General features: G+C 47.5%; 1 protein-coding gene across 1 annotated transcript in view; it reads left to right on the forward strand.

The window, feature by feature from the left end:
* The first annotated feature begins 324 nt into the window (after positions 1 to 324).
* The window catches only part of tara (SERTA domain-containing protein 2 taranis), a 49224-nt gene continuing 27716 nt past the window's right edge, over positions 325 to 21832 (forward strand). Inside the window, exon 1 of the mRNA XM_071597821.1 lies at positions 325 to 614. The gene's annotated coding sequence lies outside the window, so the exon portion shown is untranslated. The remainder of the gene's footprint in view (positions 615 to 21832) is intronic.

A 21832-nucleotide genomic window follows, 5' to 3' on the forward strand; every position in this document is an offset into this window, starting at 1 on the left:
TGAGGGAGGGGAGGGGGAAGCAAAGTGGAAGGACGGGGTGGAGGGTGGGAATAGTTCCGGGAGACAAGGGAGGGGGGCGCTCGGATCGCTCCGATGGCAGCCCGGGCGATGCCAGCGCCGCACGAGTAGGAACGGTGGACGGCGGCCCTACGGAAACCGATTGGTTGGCGGAAGGGTGAAGCTGTGTGTGTGTGTGGATGGAGAGGCAGGAGAATGGCGGGGGGATCGAGGGGGAACGAGGAGAGGGAAAACCGGGAGAGGGGGAAGGGCGGACGGCGAACCACACCGAGAAGCGATGAGACGTGCTCAGGCTTTGGAGTCGTGCGGGTGTAACTTGTACGTGCGTCTCGTGAAAGCCGGTCGGTGTTGTCGTGTACACGGAAAATTCCGCGTGTTTCTCGTGTTCCCTCCCGAGTGTGTTCTTGTGAGACGCTGCGATCGAACGTGCCAGTGGACGTAGGAACAGTTCCCGCGAGAATCGTCGGGAGAAGGACATTCATCGCAGTTTTTCCCCGGGAGGGATTTTTCTCATCGGTGGGAATGTCGCGGAACCCTGCCTTCCATAATGTCTCGGTCACCTGAAATGGCCGCAGGAGCGGCTTGAATTAAAGACGGTGAGTACGCTGCCTTGCCAGAAGGTGCATAGACCTCGCTGTCACGGTCATATTCCGCGAGAACGACCGCGAAATCGGCGGGAATAGACGTGGCCGCTCCAACCGCGGCCGCGGCGCGACTCTCTCCTCGGGGACCCCGGGCGCTCCGGCCGGAAGGCGCTGGGCCCGGCTCCCCCACTTAGCTCGCTCGCTGTATGTCGACTTTGACACGTCGCCTCTTCCTAGTTCTTACTTTATTCGCTTCGTTCCTAGTTTCGTCCCGACTCGACCTCTTCCATTTAATTCGTTTTTGCCGCCCTCTTTACGTCTTGGAAATCTCCCAATGTCATGCGTTATGCCTCATGATTGCAGACGGATCCAAAAGGACTTCCTGGGCAATGAGACCGTCGAGATCTTCGTAGGGAAATAGGAGAATACATGACGCATGTAACTTCTTTTCCTTTATCTCGAAGTGAACCACATGTTGCCTGACAACCTCTGTTTCCCCGGGACTTCGTGTCAAAGACGGTGTTTACCGTCCACTCTTGTACCCTTGGCATTCTTAATTATTTCAGTTCACATCAGGTTTCCTACGGAGCTTGTTTATTTTACCAACCAATTTTGGTGATTTGCCTTAGAATCATACTCGTGTTTAGTGAGGCCAATTCCTCGTGCACTGATATCACCTCTGAGAAGACGATGATACCCGCACTATTGAATTGGGATTTCATGTCGGGTCGTAAAAGGTGTGTTATAAGGCTCTTCTTGTTAGGAAGCTTTCGAGAACATGAATGTCTCTCCATTATACGAGCGATACCTTTTTCAGAATTGTAATTTGTTACATCGAATTGCTGGCGGTAATATATTAGGATTCGAGTTTAATTTATCATAGTCAAGTTATCGCTGCTTTCCTTTCCGTCGCCGAGGGTCTTAAGCCACAGTTCGCGGTTTCCCCATCGACTGCCCTCCGCTTCCCAAAGACGCGGATTCGGAGGGCGGACGTAGGTTCGCGGACGGGGGCGGTAAGGGTAGGAAAAGAAGAATCGCCGCGGATGTCGTTTTGAATCGAGCGGGCCTCTTTCGCCTGATGGGAAGGTGGAGGTGGGGGCGGCACAAAGACGCACACACTCACAAACACACGCACACACGGAGGCATTCATCCGACGACTCTCCTTGCCCCCAACCCCTCTCCCTCACCCCCACCCCCGTCGACAAGATTCCCACCACGCCGGCCCCCCCCCCACCTACCGGTCTTTTTCATTCGTAAGAGTGCGATTCAACCCCCCACATCCCCTAGCCTCTTTCCCCTTCTCATCCCTCCTATCGTTTCCCTCCACCCCTGCGCAACCCTTCCACCCTCTCTTTCCTCCTCCCTCTCTTTCCTCCACCCTCTCTTTCCTTCACCCGTCCCTTCACCTCTTTCGCCCTCCCTGATGCTCTTTTTTTCGCCCGGAGAGGGAGGGACAGACGGCTGAAAGTATGACGGAGAGGGTATGGGAGGAAGTGGGGGCGGAGTCGTCGGCTGAGGGGGTGAGAAGGAGAGAGAGGAATGGAGCTCTCTTCTCTCTCTCTCCTTCCCTCTCTTTCTCTCTCTTCCTTCCCGACACCTACCCCACCCCATCCCACCTCCACCCCCCACACACCCCCATCCACTCCCCTCTACCTTCATTCCATAAGCTCCCACAAAACACAGAGAGGCCTTCCCTTCTTAGCTACCTTACCAGGGTCTCCATGGAAACCAACTCGGGGCAAGGGACGCCTCCCAGTCTCTCCCACCCTTCTTCCCGCTCGAGGACAGGGGGTGGTTGCATTTTTTTCAATTCGGGGGCGGGAGGGAAATGGGGGAGGGCGAGGTGAGGGTTCGAATCCCGGCGCGCGCATTAGTCAGATTTCGACAAAGTACTTTTTTGATTCTGAAATGGCGTCAGAATGCCTAAAGAAATATTCCTAGTTAACGGCGCCGCACTTCCCAATTTATCCGGTCGCTATAACTTATAAATTAAACGATTGTAGACAGGCATTCATTTCCTCTTTATTTTTAAATCCTAGTCGTGTACGAACGAATTAACCCGCGCAATGATAATTATAATTGAAAATGAGTAACTCATTTTGTATAATCGCTGGCTAAACATTGAGTATGTTTCGGTAAAATTCCACTCATGGTTTAATTACGAAGTTATGATTTTAGTGGATTTTTTAAAATGTCATTAACGCGCATTAATAAACTGATGTTCGCTATTTATACTTGGGTAGAAATCTGCCAAGATTTGTTCCCGTTCTCGTCACGATGAAATTACCTCCGGGTAAACTTTCTTTTTGCGTATGCCCAGTGCATGTAATTAGGAGTGTTGTTCTTCCAGGCGAATCGCTCTTGGTTTTCTGTCTCGTAGAAATTTGCCCCCGTTCATTTTGCCCTACGGAATAAAATCCACAGTGGACGTCGAAATTGGTTGTTTCTGGGAGCGAGAAATCACGCGGCAGGCATGGTTCGCTGCCGTCGGCCGGGGTCGTTCGTAGACCCGGGGTTCTCCTTGTCCTTCGTCGTGCTCGCAGCCCCTCGCCGCTTCTTTCCGCCCGCTCCGATAACTACGGTGGGATGTCCGCCTCCTACCTGGCATATGGCGGGCGTACGAGGCCGCCGTCGCCGTGACGATCCATCAAGCTCTTTCTTTTCCCTCGTCTCATACCCCGCCGCTGTTGACCTAACGGGTTCGAATGCGGCCTGCGGTGCTCGGTGCTCCGAACACCCTTACGGTTTCGGCGGGCAGTCGTCACCGCGGAAGCGACCAATTCGCCCCCGATGCCCCTGTCCGTGGATGGACCGAAAATATATGCGATATTCCCTCGCCCTTCTTTCCTCCCTCCCGGAATTCAACCCTCCTCCCGTATTTCTGGAATGTTTTCGACCGGTACGTATGTATTTACATACACTGCCCTTCACCCACGATAGTTGACTCAGGGTCTGCAGGAGGAGGCGAGAGGAAACAAATAGTCCATTTTCCTTTTCCAACCCAATTATTGTCGCGAAGGAACACCGCACACGCCGTGCGGCGACATAAAATAATCCTCCCTCCTGTGCGTCGAGTTGCGCGCTTGGTTTCTCGTGCTTGTTTTGCGGACCGTGTTTTCGCGTGAGGGAATGATTTCGCGTCGGAAGCGGGTGGAAGGGTCCGCCGCCCGCCGTTGTTTCGAGGCGGGGCGGACCAGAGGGCGATTTCTCGAGCTTACCGTTGGGGGGAGGGGCCTTAGGACAAATCGGCGGCGACCGATCCCTATGGGCGCGCAGCTGGCTTACTGTCGCACGACCCGAAGGAACCCTGGTCCCAGAATTCCTTAATGTTTCTGTGATTACTGCGTTTGTATTTATTTCCCTGAATAAGTGCCGTGAAACCTGGGGTCCATTAAAAATAGTTGCAACTCGATTTGCATGTCTTCTCAGAACAGCGTAGACTGCAATGTGATGTAGTAACTTACCAAATTGCGCACTATGTTTAGTAGGAAAGTGGTGCGTCAACTATTACTTTCGTTAGACTCCGTATGTGCAAATTGCGTGTACTTTTAAGCTGGCATGTAGCTTGGAAAAACCCGGGCTTCTGAAATTAATGTATTATTTTGTGTATTTCGCTTCACAATGTGCCATGTCATTTCCGATTAATGGAACATATATCCAGCATAATTCGTATATTCCCGTTTTATGCGTGCATGTGTGCTCACGAATTATAAATATGTTGTGTCTCTTTGTAAATAATCATTGCGGCGCATCCGCGTGCGCTCCGGAGCAGTTCTAGTATTTTAACAAGAATTTATCGAGAGGATCCGTAGTTCTCCCGCGTATTTTGAGGAGAAAATCAGATTGAGTGGGTTATTTTTATATTGGGAAATAATAAACGTAGTAATCATGTGTAGGTACAAGGCCGAGGGTAGGCGTGTGCTTTGACTTCAATTACAATAATTGATTACCAGATAAAAATTTTAAATGTCAATTATAGTCAACCTTTGGCTCTATTTAATTTGAAGTGGCCAGAGTTAGGTGAAATGTTTAACTAAATATTGTTTGTTTAACATAATTGTTGCTTTGTCGAGTATAGTTTTAAAAAACCTCACTCCTTGTTGTGTTGACTTTACGTCGATGCTTGCTCCTTGGCGTAGAAGCGCTCTCCGCTTGGGGCACATTCGAATCGATCCGAATCACCCGCGCGCCCCTGCGGCAGCGGCGCCGGGCGGTGGGTACCGGAACTACGAGAACTACGATTTGGGGGGGTGGGTGAAGTGGATGGAGAGAGAGGTGGAATGGGTGCATGCGCCGGATGAAGGGGGGGACTGGGTGGGAGGGGAGGAATGAACAGAAGGAAATAAGGACGGCGTTTGAGGGGAGGTATAAGGGGAATAGGGGGGAGGGAGGGGAGGAATACCTAAGGGGCTGTCCATTCTTGGGACAATTGCGTGAAAAGAGAGGAGATAAAAATGGAGAGAGGGGAGGTGGCGGCGGGCGAAGAGGAGGGTGGGATGGAGGGGGTATGGGAGTGCAATTGGAGGTCGCTCTGGGCGCACTTAGGGCCGAGATGCCGATGGTGATCCATCTTTTTTAGCTCCCCGAAACAGGTTCATGAGCGAGCGGACGCTCTCTGCCCGCACGAAGGTTTGGTGTTTGGTATTGCACGTGGACGTGACGGAATTTCGCCCCACCCGTCACCATCTTTGCACGAGTCAGAGGTCGCTTTTCAAACATCAACAAGCTTAGCCATCGTAACATTTGCCAGGTTCCCAAGGAGGGCGAGGTTAAAATTATTTTCCTCGACTCCTGGAGTGGTATTTTTATGTTCACCGCGGTTAACTAAACGATTCATGGGGAAGGAGAGGGCTTGAACTCGTCTGCGGCTCGTGTATCATTCGAGGAACGATGATCTTAGATCCAACATCATGTTGCACAACATTATTTTGCGCTTGATGTGCCTTATTCCGCGTTTACATTTAAACATAGTGACTGTGACAAGTCGATGAGTCACCTCAGTTCATGTATTAACGAGATGAAATTGACCAGATATTAAAAGTAATGTAACACCCATTCAAACGTAGTTCATATACGGATATTACGTGAAGTTGTTCAATTGTTAAGCACTTTAAGGCTCTTATTCGTTTTTTCAACGTGCTCTTAAAACCTTCTGAATTTTTTTGTGACCCCTACTTTTGTAGCTAGGCGGTATCGGGTTTTTACTACAAATTGGTAAATATCGACAATAAACCAAGCGGGGTGGTGCTGTAATGGTAACAATAACTAACCTTTCATATAGTTGCGCATTACACCATTAACGCATAATATTTTTGGGAGGTAGTCAGTACTCCACTGCCTTAAGAACGTATACTATCTCAGATACTCGTTGTAAGTGATGTTAAAACTAAAAACACCGAAAGAAGAATACCCTGTTTTATACTCTTCAACTGTTACGTGAACCTAGGAGTACAAATTCAGAAAATGTCGTCAAAATGAAGTACACTTGACCTGCCAATGCAATTTCCTTAAAATCAACTCAACCGGAACGAAAAATCCCTCTGATTGGTTTTGAGTACGGAGATGAAATCAGTATTTCATCGCGAACGCAAGTGTATGTTTGCATAACTTGTTAAAGGAGCCCACAGAAATGCGAGAGAGAGAGAGAGGTTCGCGCCCCGTGGTTCCCCGTCAGGTTCGGAAGAAGACCCTCGTTTCTTTCAGAGGGAGAGACTGACTATAGTCGTGCAGCTTGCGCCGAGCGAAATGCGGTTGCCGATCCAAAAATCGATTCCCGTGATCGATATTGGAACCAACTCCCCGCGTACATGGGTACTGCAGTTGGATGGCGGAAATACTCGTGGCCGAACGTGTGGCCTTCTTCGAATCGAGGTTTTTCCCCATACTTTGGCCGGAAATGAAAGGGAGAAAAAATAAAAACAAAATTGGTCCCTTCGCAAACGCAACAAGAATGCCTGAACCTTTGCGTGCGGAAAATAATATGAAATTTGTCATTTAGCGGATTCGGAGTATTTCTCTCTTTTACAGGACCAATGCATTTTGTCACGACTTAATCGTTCCGACACTTCCGCCGCGGTAAGAACATTTTTCGGGTCTGTCCTCGGTCGGGTAGTCCAGAATTGACTTCCACGGTCTCTCTCTCCCCCCCCCCCCCGCCTTTGCTGCTTTCACGTGACGTACATCCGACTCCTCGGAACCTACGGGCTGAGTCCAAGGGGAAGAAGGCAGAGCTACCGCCGCCCCAAGGATGACCCCGGCGATAGCGGAGACTGGTGATCCGACTGCCTTGCGGGAGTGATTTCACTACTGCTTCATCCCAAGAGGGAGAATGGGGTATAGATGGACCCCAATCCCCTCACCCCATGGCCCTTAACGGCCGCCCATCGCGAGCTTTCGATGACATCACTCTTCCGGCTCAAGAGCATCTGGATGGGAGAAATTTGATGTTGTGAGGGAAGGGAGAAAGGGGCGAGAGGGTATATCAGTGGCGTCACTGCTGGAAACTTAAAAATGACCAGCGTTTGCTGGTTTCTTTTCGTTTCGGCGCATTAGGACGTAATAGTATTCGTTCGACGAAACTCACGTCATCGCTTCGGGGATCTGGTCAAAGGAAGATTTTCAAGAATAGGTAAAATGTTAACGAGGGTGTGGAAAGATGGGTAAGGGTCCTTTATATGTGTCTGTCGTCTTGCACGTTCTTCCCTTACCCATTTCCGGTGCGTCTGAGGCAATAGCTTATCCAGTGGTAATTTACAAGGGAAAATGGTCCATCAAACGAAAAATATCAATAAATTACCTCAGATTGAGAGCATAAACGAACTGGATCAGCCTCAATAACCGAAATATTGGGCATTAAATCGTAATTATTAAAAAAAAAACTCGAGAAACGGAATTGACGCATTTTTGATGGAACGGGGAAAAAGATAATTTACATTGGGAAGATATGTAGCGCATGCGAAAATTGCAATACTTGTTTGTGATCCAGATCATCTACCTAAACCAATATACCGAGCTGATTGAGAAGAGTTGCCGCATTGATGCCTATGTCACACTATGGTGTCCTTTCTCTATGTTTAAATTCACTACTTGGCCAAAATGCATGTTCCGATACGTGAGTCTCGAACAGATATCACCAAGATATTGTATTAATCACCGAAAATTAAAAATCGGGGCATTAAATTAGAAATATATGTAAGGGAGGTTTCGGTTGGAGAAGTGTCTATTAAATCGATATGATGACAATTGTAGGGAATGGAACTGAATCCGGTAACACGGAGGAATAACAGCGATTGCGAACGCTAGAGAATTCCTTCGTCACACGCGTTCATCCGTGTTAATTGCCAATTCTCTTCCCGTCCAGTATTTAACCTTCCTTAATTTCCACTATAGGCTGCTGAGCTCGTGGTTGCGATTCGGAGGTTTATACTCTAATACATAAGCTGGATTGGGAAAAAATACGATGAAACCATTTCTTCAGTCTTCGTATAATTTAATTTATAGGCGTTCAGCTATTATAGATTCACAGGTACTTATTTTTCGCATTCTTAAGGTATGAATATCAATTTGCTCCTGTTTTCATAGAATCCGTGTATTTACCTACTATTATATTCCATTTTTACCGAATATGACCTCAGGATATGTTGTCTTGCGTGTACTTCGGGATTGATATATGTATGTAGATGTGTAATGCCTGGTACGTAAAAAATTGGAATGGGGTACCTCCTATCAAAACCAACAAAAATATTTTTTCTTCCCCAAAAGTGGTTTTGAAAGTTAACATTTTCAAAATTCACAATCAATCGGTGTATCCCCTAAGTCCAGCGCGAATTTTACCTTGATCTTGTGAGAGGACGATCACTGCAGAATGTCAATCCAGTATTTAATAGCATTCCCGGGCTAAACTGATTGTTGCCATCCGATGTGCAAGTGCTTGTTTGTACGTTCGATTTCTGCGTGTAGGCACCCGAGGAGAAAAGGGGTAGGAAGGCATAATCGCAAGAGTGAATTTTAGCCCGCACCGCGATAGTCGGCGTCGAACGGAAGAGGGGCAACGCCCACTCGAGACGATGCGCCTGATTCGCGCGCACCAATTAACCGAACAGGGAATTTTGCCTTGGAAATTGACGGGGAATTTCACCTGGTGAATGAACGACCAAAATATTGAACGTTAGTCTAACGATGACGGTCGTAATGGAAGGGAGATTGTAGTATAAATGCGGTAGAGGAAGGAAGAGAGAGGTTTTTTAGATAGCATGAAGTCTAGTAGGAGTTAAGAAGAACTGAAGAAGGAAATGATTTATGGCTAACAAGAGGGAATTTTTGCGATACGCAGAGTTTAAGAGTCTCAATGGATCGTCCATAAACCTACTTATTAGACGGAATGACTTAACTGAAATGAATGAACAAGCCAAAATATGCAATTTTCTGCAGGAATGGAAGGCTACACCGTACTCCTGTCAGGTTGTTTTGTTAGGCGATACTTCGAATGGTGGTGGTAATTAGTCTATTTCTATCCAAAACCTACTCTAAACGGTAGGCTATCATAATAAAATATAGTGCAAAGCGATCAACATTTTCATGATTACATATTCATCGAAAAGAAATAAAAAATTGATTGTACGATTTAAGTCCAAACCGAATTCCTCTTGACCTCCCACCACTTTCGTAGTTCCGAATCGAATTCATCCTTAGTTGTTCTCGTCAAATCATCATCGGAAGATAGCACTCCGCGCGCGGAAGGACCCATGCCCACGGAGTGGAGTCGGGCGGGCATCGCGGGGTCACACTCTGCCCCGCTTTAAGCAGCCCTCCCGGCACGTACGCACCATCGCCACCGTCATCATCATCGCGGTTATCAAGGAGGGCTGGCCTCTGCTACCTGTAGGTAGCCCCGGCGTAGGTAGGTCATTCCCCCACCCACCCACGATTGAAGCGGCAGAAACTAACTCTCCCGCCCGCTCGAACTCCTGCATCTTCCACCCCCACCTCCCTTCCCGTCCAATGTTGATGTTTTGGGTGAAACCTCTCGCGCCGCATCGGAGAGAGAGAGGGAGAGACAGCCACTACCTTCATCCCCTTAGAATCCACGCCCCCTCCGTAGCTCCCTCCCCCCGAACATTCACCCATCAAGCGCCACCCCCATCCACTAGTGTTTCATTGCACACCTCTCTTACCCACTCACACAAACATCGTCCCTCTCCACCTCCTCGTTGCAGTGCGTAATAGTAAGGATCACACACCACGTGGGACCTCGGGTCCCCCTCCTCCAGTCCCCTCTCGCATTCCCAAACCTCCCCTCCTTCCCACACCAAAAAACCCTCCTCACGAAATACACGCCGTCCGTCCACCCTCCCTCCCTCACCCATTCCTCAGCCACTTCCCCTCTGACGGACGGGCTGAGAAAGCCCCAAAAACTAACCCCTCCCACCACTTCCTCACACTCCCTTACCCTCCCCCACTAATCTCCCCGACCCTCTTCTCTCGTAGCCCCAGAAAGTCGGGGCGCCGAGCGGCGGCGTTGCCAAGTGTCCTCGGCTCCAGCCTGGCCCGATCTATAGTTAGAGCCGCAGAGGGAGGGAGGGACGGAAAGGGTGGGGAACAAACCGGCGGGAAGGGAAGGGGGGCTGTGGCGTTGCCAGTGGGAGGGGAGGATGACGATCTCGGGGGCGGCGACTGTCGGGAGAGGAGGTGGAGGGTGAGAGGGCGTGGGGCCGCGTGTGTGTGTGTGTGGTGCATGTGGTCCGTTGCGCGGGGGCGGGAAAGGAGGGGTGGGGGATGTGGCGCGCGAGGGAACTTAGAGGGTGGGGCTGAGGGCAGGAGTAAGGAGGGATGTGGCTGAGAGCGGTGTTCGGGGGGATTGGGGAAGGAGCGGCAGATGGTGGGAGGGAAGAGGCGAATGGAAGGAAGGCCCCGACCGACTGCAGCCCCTTCCCTTCCCCTTACGTACGTGTGGCCTCACTCCCTCATATACTATATATGTGGGTTTATATATATATATATATATATATATATATAATTATATGTATATATATACTTGAACATACACACACACTCATTTATACATATACCCTCCCTCTCCATCTATACATGCCTCTCCGTCTACCCCTCCTCCACTGCCGACTCCACCCGTTGCCGTCCCTCACGGCGGCAGGGGGAGGTGGGGTTGCCGCCCACCTCTTCCCCTCTAGAAAACCCTATCCTCCCTCCCCTTCCCCTCCCACTTCCACCCTTCTCCCACCCTATGAAAACTTCCCTCGACGACACGACGCATTCCCAGGCGATGGGTTGGCACACACGGAGGGAGATCGCGGCGGCAGCCACCCGAGGAGAGCGGGAGAGAGAGGAGGGCCACCGACCATCCATCGGCTTGCTGGCTATTCCTCCTCTTCTCTTTTTCCTCCATTCCCCCTGCCCCTCTATAACTCGGCACTCTCCTACGTATATCTCCCTCCCTCTCTTTCAGCACGGGAGCGTTTTATTCGATCGGGGGAAAGAAGTGGGCGACGGAGAGAGGAGATGGATGTTAATATGGTCGGTTCCTCTTGCGCCTTCCCTTGTCTGCATTAGCCGACTCTGATCCTCTTCCTTCCTCCCGAGCACGGCGCAGCGCCGGCCGCCGCGTCGCTCGCTCGCCTCCCGCTTTTCTCCTCCTCGGGGTAGAGTCGCTTGCTCCCCGTGTGGACGGATGTGTTCCGACCACACGCGCGCCGGGGTTTGGACCGGGGTGGGGGTAGGTGAGGCAATGGTGGTGCGGCGCTGCACCCGACGCGCCGCTCCCGGAGGCGCCCCATTCCCGTGGCATTTCTTTTTTGCCCCCCTACTCCGACCCTCTTATGTATGTTCCCTTGCGTGGGTGGAGGAATTTTTTTTGGGGATAACTTTTCCGAGCTACGATAAGTCTTACTAGTATGGAATAAACGGAGGAGCTGGAAGTCAAGTGTGTGTAGTGCGGAGAAAGAGACACTCATAACATGTTTTTTTCCCGATGTTCCACTGCGTGTTGGCGAATTGAGGATTATGTTAGTTTTCCTCCGTTGCGTGAAGGAAGAGGAAATATATTGTCGGAGGGGGAGTATGACCATTGGATGTCCTAATATATGCGTTCCAAAATAAAGGAATTCACATCTGGATACGTAACCTAACGTAAAATATGAGACTGATGGCCATTATTTATTATTCCTTAAAAATATCCCTAATTTATGATTTTAATGCATTGAAGTTTTTTCTACCCGAAGAAACAATTTCATGCAATGCAGCGATTCCACACGTTTTACTTAACTTTTCTCTCGCCAGTATTGCGGGAATTTTTACAAAGGCTACGGGCGTGGAATCTGCGTAGGAACTACTCTTATTTTCCGTGAGAAAATACATATTTTAAGGATGACCAGTATGAACGATGAGCATGGCCTTAGGGGCGAGAGCAGTAATATTTGTCAGATTCTCCATCTCGAGGATTGTCCCCGCACAGTAAAAGGGCTTTTAAAGACTGCGAGTGAGAGGGAAAGAGGCAGCCGTGTCCAGTTACAGGACGTGAAGTAGTTAGGGTTGCGTGGCTGTAAGGATAGGGGTTAGTTCGGCGTGTGTTGCTGCTACCATTTATGGGCAAGCGCCTCTCCAGGGAGGCGGGCAATTATTTTAGATATGGCCGTCAGTGCCCCCGCGGTTTTTATCTTCGAGCCAAGTCGTTCATCGGAGTCCTTGCCAGGAGGATGCGTGCGGAGCCCAGCGGTTGGACGCTAAAAAGGCAGTGGTGGTGATTCGTGTCCAGTTCGCGGGCACGGGATTTCAATCGTCACCCTCGGGGTTTTTTCGCGGATAAATAATGTCGTACGCTCCAAAGAGTCATTTGCCAATAATAAGAGCGTATAACCTCTGGGTTCGTTCTCTCTACGAGATGGCTGATTCCACTTACGACCTTTTTCGCCCGTTTTTACCTCTTTCTTTTCGCGAGAAGTGTGGAAGCCCACAAAGGGGTGGCAATATTGCCACAGTCGCGGAGTAAATTTGGTCTGGGTTACGTGTTCATCCTTTCCTCTCTTAGTCTTCCATATTATCCCTCCTTCCTCTTCCTCATCTCCCTCCCTCTCTCTCACTCACTCACGCAAACTCTTCCTCCACTCCCAGGCTGTTTCGACAGCGCTCCGCTTTTGCCCCGCGGCGCCGCAGTCTTCGTCGAGAGTGCCTTTTCCTGGCCCAGAGCCAGCCACTTCCCAGCGGCGCTGCTCCGAAGGCGACCGTCGGCTACATAGAAATCCCTTTCTTGGGTGCTGCTGACTACCCTATCGTCGGTCGGAGAAGGGAGATAAGAATGGGAGAGAGAGTGAGAAATCCTCGCTCATGCGGCCGGGCCGTGCAATCGCCGACTGGTGTGTCCTCGCCGCTAAGGCCGACGGGAGATTGTTCGAGCGCTCCTACCAGCTCGCCCCCGCTCCACGTACACTACGCAATCGCGAAAGCTGGGGAGAAGGGGGATGGAGGTGTGGTATCGAGGAATAACAGTCTATGCAGTTCGAAATCCTCTTCCTAACCCTGGGAAGAAGTTCTCCCAACTTCCTTAGCTACATAACTCCTTAGGGCGTTTACCAATCAAGAATGGGAGCCTAATGTGTCTATCCGTTCTGGACCGGGTTGGAAATTTATGAAATGAGTAGATGTTTGACACCAACCGTTGAGCCGCGCGGAAACTAAACCTCCCAAATTCTCTAATTTGGATTTCTGGACGAGATTAACGAGAAATTGATTACTATTAACAAGCGCCTATTTTCGACAAAGCAAGTAGATCCAGATGTCAGATGAAAGGATCGTTCATCTGACATGTGGAGCTACGAGATGTTGGGATGGATCGACATCGCATGGGCGAATTTCTATTTGAATGCCGACCGCCTGATTAATAATAATGTGTATACATAGTACGCGCCAGAAGAATGTGGTTTGTTTCATTGTTGATTCATTTGCGTCGTTTGACATATCACAACACTATTTGCACATATGATTGAAAACAGGATAACAAGTAGACATAGAATTTAGTTATCGGGTCCCTTGGACTCACATTGATTATATGAGCTTTCGTGTTTCTTTATTCCTAGCGTTATGCACAATGATAATTACGTCTCAATGAAGTGTCCCTTATTGAGCGCAGACAATGCGACATCAAGCGTTATTTCACCCGACTCCCCAAAAACATGAAAAGGCATAGCGATGACGTGGGAATTCTTTGTGGTGTATACTACTGGCCTTACATCCGGAGACAGACTGTTTGATTAGTATACCTTCTTGAACCGCTCAGATTTTCAATTATAGTTGTACTTTTCGACTTAGGAATACTCTCATCGTCTGAGCGGAGCCATTAGACTCGATCTTAAAGCTTAGATTTGTTTTTTGCTTGCGAGTGATCACTAGAACGATCCGTAAGAATAGAAAACTAATTAGATTCAATATCTTCGATTAACTCCGGCCGCTTTCCAATGTAATCTGTGAGAATATGGATTACGGTTTACACACCTCAGTATTTTATATTGCTTGCAATGTTTTTAGACTCGGATCGGAAGGTGTTCAAGCGAGCGGCGGAATACTGGCAAAATTAAATTAAAATCGGAAAATATAGCCTTCGTTAGTTTTCATTATTCCCATTGAAGAATTTCGAGAAAAAAATGGTCTCGCTTGCCGTCTGTGCAGAATCTTTGTTGTGAGTTGCCAGGAACATAATTTTAATTTGATTTTAGAAGACTGAAAAAATATCGGAGATGAAAGCGGTGAATGCCCGTCCCTTGTCCAAATCTGTAGCCGCGTGTGTTCACCCATTTCGAATGAAGCGCCCTTTCCTGTTCTGGAAAATTTTTGATGTTCGCTGTGCGGATTAAAATAGGACACGGATGGAGCGCAGTGCCAAGGGAAGTGGCGACATCAGGAACTACTAGGAGAGCCGTGCGAGGAGGCGCCTCTTTTGTCTCGCAACCTTACTTGCGAATTTGCGCGTCAAGCCAAGCAAAATATGCACGTTTGCGCCCCAACTAACGCTGCGTTTGCTTTTTTGCAATAAATTAGATAAGACTCTTTGTAATCGCATTAGTCACATAAATTCCTAGTTCTACATGGAGTCTGCGAATTGTAATAGAAGTCAATGTCTTACTTCTGCGTGCTACGTGTTCATGAAGATCATCCCTTAGCAAAGTCGTTTCTACAAGCCCAAGGTTTCTTTCGCTAATTATCTTGCAAGGAACCCTACTATCTCTGTTGATGAATTATGGATGAACCATGAGTATGTGAAACCAGTATAATTAGTCGTATCAAAGTAACCGAATAGGAAAATGAATCTGCAGCAGTTTCGTTTTCGCGGTGTCGCCGGGACACATTTTTTTATTATTTTTTTCTATGGGGTTTTTCAGAAATTGTTTTTTTTCTGCTCGCGCCTGCTGAACGAAAACGAGTCTGGTTTTCTGATGGTTGGGCGAAAATGAGTGGGGAGTTAAATGTCGAAGATGGTATGTGGATGTTACAATGCGACCTCGTGATGGGCCGCGTGCCTTCGTGCGCCCTCATCCGTCGTGACACTGACGTGCAAGCGGGAAATTTTTCCGTCAAGTGGTGAGCATGGCGGAGCAGGAAGGAAGCGAGGTACCCGCACACATGGGGGACCCGTATTGCGTGATTTTTCCCCACCCTTCGATTGGTCCCCGCACGAATCCTCGCCGCTCTGGGATGGGCCCGCCGCGGGCCCATCTCGAGCGAGTTATAAACAGGACCACGTGTCCGTCGTCATCTTTCTGGCGTGAGCCACCGCGATGGCTGGGAAGACGTGTGGGGCGGGAGGGATGAGGTGGGTGGAAATGACAACAGTCGATAAATAGCAGAGAGAGCGATGGAAGGAGGAATGAGCGGTTGGATGGGGGGGGGCCCTGACGACCCGGGAAAGGGGAGCGAGCGGCTGCCGGGAGGGTTCTCAGTCGCTGTCGGAGGGTGTCGTCGGAGAGGGCACGGACCATGGGGGGAAGAGTCTATGGGGGAGACACGAGGAGAGGGACCGGCGTGAAGGAAAGGGGGGTCGCGACAGTGTTCCCCCAGCACAACCCATACGAGTCGGGAACCCCCGTCGGCTCACGGCGAAAATTGTCACCCTCGCGTATAGGGGAGTGGAAACCAGCCGACCCTCCTTTTCACCCCCCTGCAACGGTTCGCCCGCCCGCTTGTTCAGTCTCCCTCCCCCTAACCCCCGTATCCCCCTCGAACGCTTCTCCCCACCCTCCCCTCTTCGTTGGAGGCTGAGTCTCCCGTCGGAGCCATGGACCACCAGAGCAGGGGTGAAACTTTTTTTTGTGTTCGTAGCGGGAAGAGGGAGCCGGTTGGATTTATAAAAAGAGTTACGACGGCATTAGGATCGCTTGGGAACGTATTTTTTCCGTTCTCGGTCAACCTTTTTTGAGCCCTTGTTCCTCCTCCGTCGTGTTGTAAAACAAGAGCACAAGTTAAGACGGGACAAATTGCAGAAGTCGTGCATGTTTTAGTACGGTCATCATGATTACGGCGAGGACATGGCACTCGAGCGTAATGTCATCCTTAGCGTATGTAGTTCATCCCAGTTATAATGCGGCATTCAGCCTTTTAAAAAAGATTGGTTTTCTTGTCCCTCATTAATTGGCATAGAGTCATGAAACTGAATCATGAAATGAATGACGGAAAGGAAACTCGACCGCCCATATTCCCGCCTAAGTTAATCATAATGCCAATTTTGGAGAAAAAATAATCGTGCGGCATTGAATTCGTTAACCTTCGTGGTTTACAGAAAATATGAACGGATGACCAATCCAGCCCCCGTTTTGGTGTGTAAAAATTTGATAGAAAGCGTTCCCCCTTTTGCGGGGAGATAAATTGGCGGATAGGCCTGTGCATTCACCTAATCATTGGGGAAGACGAATACGTGGTCTGCGGTGCCTACTCGGCGCGGAGAAACCCCGGAGAGAGCATAAATGAAACTTGAATATGCATTGGTTTTTGAAAGCCGGGGTGTTGGCGGCGCGGACTCCGTGGTCGGTGAAAAGAACTCGTCCGATTCCCCTCTTCCCTCGGGAAGAGGGGGAAACCGTGAGCGCGTAAGGCTAGATGAGGAAGCCGCCAAATGAGCCGCTCCCTGCACCCCACCACTGCTGCCCTGGGCGTTCGCCCGCCACGCTCTCCGGAGTCGGCCGAGAGGAAAGTCGTCGACTGGGTGCGGCGGAGAGGCAGGGGTCTGTCTCTCAGTGTTAGTTCCCGAGGCCAGCGGGCGATGGAGCCGGGGAAAGCCGCCTTCCAGGAGTGTGGGGGGGGAGGAGGAAGTGGGAAGGGGGCGAGGAAGCGAGCGAGAGAGCATTCGGTCGTCCGCTCTCCTCTGTTCGGCGGGAGGGCGGAGGGGGTGGGATAGGAAGAGCGCGAGACCGTGGAATTCTTAGCTCTCCCAAAGTTTTCGGGAACACCGCAGAATTTGCCTCCGCACGACCGTATTCAAACTGTTAACTGAACGCAGGAGGGTGGTGCGTCACTGGCAGGTCTCTTGCGATGTGATACCCTGGCACACACCTTTTTCTTCTTTCCATTTGCATAATTATTGTTTCTGACTAAACGCTGTGAAACGGCTTCACGTAAAAAACTGCACTTTCGCAGAACTTTTTTTGGACATCGGGTTTCTTGCGTCGCAACATAAATCAATTGATGATGGTTAGGTGACGCGACGAAACCCGGGCAGTCCAAAAATACAGTCCCATGGAAAACCAAGCAAGTGTAATTGTTATAACACTGCAACTACATCTCGGGCGTGATACAAGATTGTAGTGGCACAAAGATATTAATTTGCAATCATTTTTACTGTATTCAGCGGTTTTCTTTTATATTACATGGATACTTGTTCGTAATACAATTAATCAGCGTAACTTTGGCATCATTGTGACAGATTGTCAGTTTGCTGCTTGGTTTGTGGCAGCTCTTTTAACTTCCTGTTCCTCGCCAATCTCTTCATTTATCCATAGACATCTAGCATAAAACATAAAATTACAAAGGAGATGGTACTCAACGGCGGTAAGAGAGTGCCAAATTGTGCTTAAGTCAATAAAATACATTTCGGGATTTCAGTTATAGGACACCTTGACAATTCAAGCTTCAGTTCCAGGTTTTCACCGGTAATGTAGCTATTTTAAAATGAATGTATATTTCCCTCTTTCTCGTTTTCGTCTAGCCAATGGTAGGCATGATACACTGTCTAATCTACTGGGTTTAGAAGCAGACTGAATTCGGAAAGGGGAATTTCGCTATAGCTTCATAAATACTCAGTAAGACTTTTTCACATTCCTCAAAAATTATACAGAGCAACCGATAAATGCGGGCCGTGAACAGTACTGTAAATTAATTAATAGATAACACTACCAAGCTCTGTGAAAAATAATGTGCAAGCCCCCAATGATAATCTTCATGAACCACGTTTTGAAAAACGAAAGTTGTATAGCTTACGGGTTTATTTGAAATTATTGATATTTTTTACGGTCCAAAATCCTTGAGGCTATTTGTAGTCCGAATAATAGCCAAAATATCAGGCTTAATATGGTAGTAAATACTGTAGGATTTTCCACCATCCCAAGGATTATTACACCCTTATTGCAGTGGTGTAGTAAATATTTATATAATAGTCAAGTGCTATAATTTCCATCCGAACCTTGGTAATCTTTATTGAGAAAGTTTTCATGTAATTAATTTTAAATATCTGAATACAGATTATGCGATTAGTACAAATTTACCTCTTGGGTGGCTGCTTTTGAAGTTATTTGTAAGTTCTCGCTTACGACTTGAGTAGGCTCAATTTAAGAAGGGCTTAGTTATAGCTCTCAGATTCAAAGTTAACTGTTTCGTGCATGCAGCCATTAAATTTTTCCATTTACATTTTACATGCGTTCATCTTTGATTCAGCATTTGCAATTATTTTCATCTGAAGAATATTCTCTGTGAATAAAAGACTAGCTGTTAAAAGAGACAAACATGTGCCTGATGCAAACATGAGTGCGAGTTATTAATTATATTTATTAAATTTTCCTCAAATTAAATTCCTCAAAAATTTTTTACTAATTGAATGCGATATCTGGAAAACAGAATCTGTATAAATATCAAATAAGGATGTTTCCTGGATATGACGCTATTAAATTGGTGAGGGCAAAGGGAACGATAATTAGGGATCAGGAAAAGCGACGGTCTAATCAGCTTTACTCACTATCAACGACAAGTTCTTCTCATATTCTCTCGGGTGTACAAATTCTGACCATTGCCAGTCACATTAAAAAGGTTTGGTCGTAAACGAGGCTTAGTACGGCCAGTTTTAATTCAATTCGTCGCCTCCTTATTTAATAAGTGTTTTCTGTTGATTTCATTAAAATTATAAGTTTGATAGAACGTGCAATAAAATATTTTTCTGGTCCTGAAAAGTTAGATGGCTGTGAAAAATACACGCAATAATTGGGCTATGCCGAGCTAATTTAGTTGCAATGGAAGTTAACTTCTCAGCAATCCGTCCTAGGCTGACATCAATGAACATTTTTTATCAGGAAAATAACTTCTTTAAATTGTACTACTGCTGAATGCCCATCTCGGAAATAATTATGTCAAATACTTTAAAAATATCAGGAAATTAATAAATAATATGCTGATTTCATCCAGCCTGTGAAGTTCTGTTAGGAAGGGATAATATATATTTATTATATGTGTACGGAGAAAAGTTTTGTGCCTTTCGCGACATCGCACAATAATTTTGCATCGCGGTGTCCTCCCTGGAAAAGCGATTCCAGTCATAAGCCCTTTGGCGTGACGCTGTTCCCGCGCACTGGTGTGCAGGTGGCGGTGGGAGTGAGTGATTGCGAGTCCTATCCATGAAAGGCTTTTGAACGTCAAGGTTGATTTGGTAGCTTCAGTTGGTGTACTTTTCACGTAAATAAGCGATTGATTAAGCTTTGCTACCGGCTCACGACTGAATTTTCGTCTCATTCAGTTTTATTCCGTTAGAGGTGAACCAAGTTGCCGTCCTCCCTCTGTGTACGCCCTCATTTGCATTACGCTCCCGGAGAAATCTTGAGTAGAGGACCTGTTGACCCTAGAATAACACACCCGCACCCTTTGTCGGTAGTCTCTAGTAACCTCATTTTCTTTCATTCGATTTGGAAGGACGCATAACGTGTGGTTGTTGGTAAAGTAATTGAAAGAACTGCCATTCTATCGCGGCATCTAGAATCTCCCTTGCTGGACTAACTTACATTTAGTGATACGGATACCGGGAGATATTTTCGAGCTTTGGGGTAAATAGGATAGTATTGAGGCTTGTGGGCCCTCTTTCCTTCCCGGTATGTTTACTTTCCCATTAAGGCATACTTAGTATGTTAAAAAATTTCCTATTAAAATACTAATCGATGTGGGGCTTGAGAGAGAGCTTATCACCGTAGCATTGTGAATTTCGTGTTTTACCTTTAGTCCAAAGTATGTCGACGTACTTCATCTGTTCTGCTTACAATATTACTTATTCTCGTGTCGAATAGGATGAAATTTTATTTATTTATATCCAAAGAATCTGGTTTAATATAACCTTTCGGAAAGAACCAGTGGTTTTTATTAATTATATCTTTTTGTGCATAGCAATGTCATAGGCATTTTCATACCAAAAAATGAATAGCGTCCACTAATAAGTTAACAATAAGTGCTTCTACTTAGAGAACAATTAAGTGATCGTCATTATGCCTTAGTATCTGCACATAAGAAATCAATCTCCTTTTGTTAATTAATTAATAGTAATTAAGCTCTCTCTAATAAAGTCTTTCGGTGTTGGAATAACTGTACTTGCCCGAAGCACTGGCAAATTCTGCATTCTTTGCACTTGAGATTATAGGATTTTATATAATCTGACCGAATAAAGGGCATTTCAGAACAGAAAACAGCATTTTGTGCCAGCCATTCACTCCGGCGTTTACATGGCCTCTTATTTATTTATTTTACTTCGTCTCATTTGGAAGTTGGACCTCCTTCTTTTGTAAGGCCATTTGTATGATTTTAAGTCTAATCAAATGAGTCATTACCTAGGTATAGATGGCCAACAGTATGAATACACATGACAAGGCTCCAAGACCTCGGAGTCCTTCCTCTATCAATATGCCTGCTAGTATTCGAGAGATCTTCGGTGAATGCTGGCCATTCCTCTCCTGGAACCTCGACCATACACCAATCGCTACCAAATGGCAAAAGCCGAATCCGTCGCGGGAAACGCAACTTTATTTTCATTTCCTTTGACTATGCTAAAAAACACCAAAATAAAAATAACCTACCCTAGCGTCGTGCATCTTTGCAAATTGCTATTGTTGAAACGATTTAGAAATTGTAGATAGCTTTTCAATGAGTGTGAAAGAACGGTAATATTTCATATGTCGCAGAATTTTGGGCAAAATTCAATGCCCGATGTTAAAAATATATCCGATAGATAGCGTGAAAATTCATTGATGCGAGGATAAAGATTTCTATGGTGCGGTTTAGTGATGCTCCGGAGTACGACATTTAAGCCTTGGTAAAAGTCGAAGGAAGGTAGGCGAAAAAAATTCGAACTCTACAGATGCCTCTGAACGAAGATCTGGACTTTATGTACATACATAACTTCAGCAGTGAGTTGAGTGATGGGAGTGTAATGAGAGAACCGTAATTCGTATTTGGTTTAAAGCATGAATGGTTCGTCGGTTTGTAGGCGCTACTACTTATATGGACGAAGAAACGTGGTCTGGATTTCGAAATTTCAAGCCGGAATTAATAATAACCGGCCCAAGTATAATAGTACTGCATAGAATTCTGTAAGAGGAAAAACCAGCCCCAAAGCACTTAAGAGACTTCAACGCCTGAACGAGCGGTGCGGAGGTAGCAGAACCCGCCTTGGTTAGCCCACAGCTCCCTTCCCTTCCAAACACCTCAGACTATACCTCTCCCCGTCAACTCCATTTCCGAGCGAGCGTGGGTATCAGCACGGAACGTACAGCGTTGCCACATGCACTCCGATGGAGAGCGGACAAAGGGGTTGGCTTGCCGTGAGAAGCTTCGTTGGAAGGCGCGGCGCTTTCGAAAACCTAAGGTTGCATTACCTCGGAGACTTCGGTGGGATTTCGAACTGCCGTTTGTGAGTTATACTGAGTGAGGGACAGAGAATTCAAAGGGTACCCATGCGGCATTGAAAGAGTGTAAATGAATTTCCCCGTTT

This window comes from Hetaerina americana, unplaced genomic scaffold, assembly GCF_022747635.1.
Source record: "Hetaerina americana unplaced genomic scaffold, ioHetAmer1.1.p SCAF_9, whole genome shotgun sequence".
In the NCBI taxonomy this organism is placed as follows: domain Eukaryota; kingdom Metazoa; phylum Arthropoda; class Insecta; order Odonata; family Calopterygidae; genus Hetaerina; species Hetaerina americana.